At 37.0% G+C, this 4,684-nt stretch overlaps 1 protein-coding gene across 1 annotated transcript in view; it reads left to right on the forward strand.

Annotated features, from left to right (window-relative positions):
- Positions 1-28: 28 nt before the first annotated feature.
- Positions 29-4,684, forward strand: part of TNFRSF19 (TNF receptor superfamily member 19) — a 69,551-nt gene continuing 64,895 nt past the window's right edge. Inside the window, exon 1 of the mRNA XM_026857316.1 lies at positions 29-133. The gene's annotated coding sequence lies outside the window, so the exon portion shown is untranslated. The remainder of the gene's footprint in view (positions 134-4,684) is intronic.

Raw genomic sequence — 4,684 nt, forward strand, 5'->3', positions numbered from 1 at the left:
TTTTTTTTTTTTTTTTTTTTTTTTTTTTTTTTTTTTTTTTTTAAGGAGGTAAAAGCATTTAATACAGAAGCTCTAGCAGTGTGAAATTAAGCTGCAGGAAGCCTGGGCACTGGAAAACTTCATCAGATAACAGGTACTGGATTTTATATTTTTGAGCAGTTTTGTATTGCAAGATCTTAAGAAATTATAAAGTTCACATACAGAGTAATACTACACATCATTGTGTGTACAAAGTTTAAATGTATGTGTAATTTATTCAGTATGTTATTTGAAACTCGGGCAGAATTATATTGAGAATAGAATATATGGACAGCTGAAAAAGGGACCAAAATCTTCGTTTTTTTCAGTATTTTGGGTGTATATAAGATTTTGGTGTACCCTGCTCACTTACTGTCTATAGTTTTGAAAAGTTATATTCAAATACAAGTATTACAAGACTTAGGGGAGTATTTTTTAAGAAAAGACCAACCATATTTCCTACACACTGTGTATACTTTATTTGCTCTCAGTGCATTTATTAAACTGTGACTTCTTTTAAGCCTAATAGTTCCATACTTGACATGTCTCCTCTTCTACAAGTTACTAGAACTAAATTTACAGCAATAACACCCTTACATATAAAAGGGAAATGGTTTTATTTCAAGTGAAGAGATGATAGTTCAACTATACCATATGAAATCTTGATAATAAAAGTAACATTTTAACCCAATGATAGAAGTTTCCTTTAAAGCATTTTAACAAAGATATTAAAGAAATCTTAAGCTTGTCTGGAGCAAACACCTGTTTTTGCTGAACTTCATGGAAGTTTTGCTCCTATTTCAGTGAAACAATTTCCATTGACAGTATCATATTTATGAACATCTACCATGTTTAAGAAAATTTGAGAAATCTACTCCAGAAATTCATTATAAAGAAGAACCATGAAAAGATTTAGGATTATTGACTCTACATTTGCTGTTGTAAAGGGCCAGATTTTTAGGTGAATTTGGGCCAAATCTATGAGTGTTCTGTGCTTGATGGAGCTGGAGCCAGTCTGTTAAAATAAGATTTAAGCTTCTTCTGTAGGTATTTATATATAATTTAGATTTTCGGAAGATCTTAGGACCCATAATTGGGGCCAGACTTGCAAAGAAGTTCAACACTCCAGACACTGAGCTCTTTGAAAATCTAGTCTTAATGGTGGACAGTGAGTTCCTCTGAAATACTGACTTCAGATGTATATTCTCAAACCTAAATTTAAGTGTATATAAATCTTAAGTACATCTGTTTATTAGCAAATTGCAACTAAAAGCATAACTGATAGCTGTTAAGCATTGTTTGAAAACAATTCTTTAAGAGGTTTATCAATCCATAGGACCCTCAAGATGTTCATATTTCAGTATGCACCATAGTAACATGCAAACCCAAATTTTCACAGTTTGCTTGCATCTGAATAAGATTAAGTTATCAACGCTTCCAGATAAATGTAGTCAGCTTTCAGTAGTCAGTCTGCAAACTTTGTTTCTTCTAATTAAATGTATATTTGTATATATAAATTTTAAATTTATTGAATATGAAGAGATATGCCAGACACAGATTAACTAGGCCTGACTTGGTATCATTTAGTTTTCTATACCACCAATTAATTCATATGCTCACTTTACAAATCAATTACATTATAAGGAAAGTAATTAGCACTGCATGAATAATGTGCACATAGCTGTCAAGGGAGAATATTTTTGAAGGCATAGCCAAAGCAAAATTTAGTATTTTTCCTTAAATGACAATGATGTTCTAAAACAAGTTTCTGTAACCCTGAAAAGATGGTTTTATTTTATTAATTCTATACTGCACTGATGACTTCCTCTACCTTTCCAATCTCCTCTTGCTTGTTACTAGTTTTCTAACATGCACATTTATTTTCCGAGGAAAATTGTTTCTAAACCATACTTCTGTTTGCTGTAAAGAAGAAAGATAAGCAAATTTTAAAAATAATGTAAGGATTCTTCTTCCTCAGAAGTCAAAATAGCTATGTGAGTCTAATAAAATTAACCTATCACTAAGAGGATCTGAACCATCACGCAAATGGGTAAAGTTGTGCACAGAAGTAGCACTGGTTAATCAGATAGATTACACTGATGAATAGGACTTACATATATAAATATTTGCAATATTTAGGCCCTATAAATGCATCTCAGAAACAAAGATTTTTTTCATTTTGTAAAAAGTCCCTAGGATTTTAGGTAATCTTCCCACATATTTAAACACAGATGGGCGTTAACCCGTTTAAACTGAAAAATATCTTTGCATGTCTGTATGTGAGACTGTGAGACTGAAATGAAAGCACAGTTGGACATATTTAAGTATAGGGGGGGAGAGGATTTTCAGCATTTTTGTTATTTTTAATAGCAGTTCTCTGACAGTTTAGTCTTTCATTGATCTGACTTTTGGAGATTAAATAATAATTCTTGGCACTTGTGACTTTGCTTTTAGAAAGTGCTGTATAAACATTAATTAATCCACAAGCTTAAGTCTTCAGAAATAAAATGTTCACAATGCTTTTGCAAGCAAATCTGACCAGGAAACTCAGAAGTATATTATGTATTTATTAAAATAGCTTCAGCAATTTCTGATTATAAATAGAGCCATTTCCAAACAGTGTGTCTTAGATAACATCATAAACATATTTTAAGGTTTGTAATACTTAAGACTATCAAAAGACATTGCACAGTTATACTGACATCAGCTTCCAACAGCTGTCATAACAAGAGTAGATCTATCTCACAGTTGACTGGGAGAACTGTGTTAGCATTTGAGATATGGAGATAACGACTTCCTATTGCTGTACAATTTCTGCTTCCACATCAGATATGTCAAGCAAGTTAGCCTTATCAAAGGGGTCAGCTGAAACTACTTTCTAAATGTTTCTTTTCTGCTTTCTCTGCTGTAGTGAGAATCTCTATACTTGCATCTATACTACTTGCTCTAGTAGTTCACTTCTTCCACTTCCTTAGAAGAAGTATCATGATTTAAAGTAAAAGAAACCCTGACATTTTCAACATCTTTCAATGATGAATGGAATTAACTTATCCATTTTAGATATAGAGGAAATATTTTACATGCTACAACAGGGACTTAAGTATTTGTCACTTTACAGACTACACGTTGCTCTTAATTCATTCGCATAGTAATCCCCTGTCTGATGAGAAAGTCAATGTTTCTTTACATGGTAATCCTCAGTGTTTAGTCAACACTTCAAGAACTCTAGGATGTTTTAATACACCGGTCTAACTACACTAAAACAAGTATCTGAAACACACATGATGACTCTACTAAGAAAAACTAGTGAAATGGATTTCACTGGTGTCTATGGAAAACAGATAACATACAAACCAGTTGTCTGTGAATAGCAAGAGGATGTAGCATACTCAGTGCTGCACAGCAGCTGCCATTCACAACAGATGCGCTGCTGTTGTGCTGTAGCATGCCATTCCTCACTGAAATTCCAGCCCCTTACAGAGCTCCCTCGGGCAAGGGTCCTGAAGCAAAACTCTTCTTTGAAGGCCCTTTATAAGATAATTACATTAAAACCCCTATAAATTCTCAGTTAGGTTTGTTTTGTTTTTTTTTTTTTTTAATTGAAAACATCTAATTTTGCAGCAACTGTTTTATCTCTTCAGAGACATTTTGCTGTATTTCAGTAAGCAGTACTTGTTTTCATAGAAGTCAGTGTGGCTGGGAAACTCCAAAATTTTAACTCTGTGAGAAGCTTCCCAAAATTACATTTATTTGAAAATGCTTTGCTGCCATGTGTATCCATTGGTTCATTCTCTTCAGAATCTAACTCCCAGTGTAGCCATACTGTCATCTAGAGTGTAGTGTTATCACTAACCTTTTCATTAGAATTAAAACTAATGACCTGGAGTTCCTGCAGTAGCAGTCCTTTCCCCAAGGTCTCCAAGACTGGTTTCACCAATGCAGGAGCATCACTAACTTCACGAAAGCTCCTATTTATATGTCACAGTAAGTAGCAGTAAAGTACATCCTTTCTAGTGACTGTGAACAACTTACTCCGTGTGAGGGGCTGGATTTCTGAACTTGCATTTAGTATTGACGCTACTGCTCATAGCTGGCTAGCTTGTTACCTGCAGAATGGAAAAATGTTTCAGATTCTGGGCTGGCAAGTAAAAACCTACTGAAGTGATTTGGAAAGGAGAAAATTTTGCAGTGCACTGTCGTGCTTTTCAGGTGGGTCAAGCAGAAAGGTCTTTGGTGATTTACAAGGACTGCTACACTCACCTGAATGTCAGCGAAGGGTTTTTCCCAGTGTTATTTAACACCCCAACAGTCGGGGCTGGGCAGCCATAAGCACTTTCTAAGACAGGGCTCCTCCTAAAGGAGATCAGCAACACAGCAGCCCCCAAAGCCCAGGCAGCCTCTGGGGACAGGCTGGCAGCTGCAGCCCCAGGCGTGCGCAGCGAGCCCCCGCCACCCTGCCGCCAGGATGAAGGGCCCCGAGTGCCTCATCTGTGGCTCACCGATTTAGCGCCACTAGTGCGAGGCTCACCCCGCATCTCCCAGCGGGAAGGAGACAGAAGCGGGAGGCGGGCAGCCCCCCCGAGGCCTCTGCCCCCGCGGGCTCCCCGCGACGCCCCACAGCCGCCCGCCCGCTCTCCCTCCCTCCCGCCGCTGCCTCCGCGGGCGC

This window comes from Athene cunicularia, assembly GCF_003259725.1.
Source record: "Athene cunicularia isolate RWA chromosome 1 unlocalized genomic scaffold, athCun1 chr1_part1, whole genome shotgun sequence".
In the NCBI taxonomy this organism is placed as follows: Eukaryota; Metazoa; Chordata; class Aves; order Strigiformes; family Strigidae; genus Athene; species Athene cunicularia.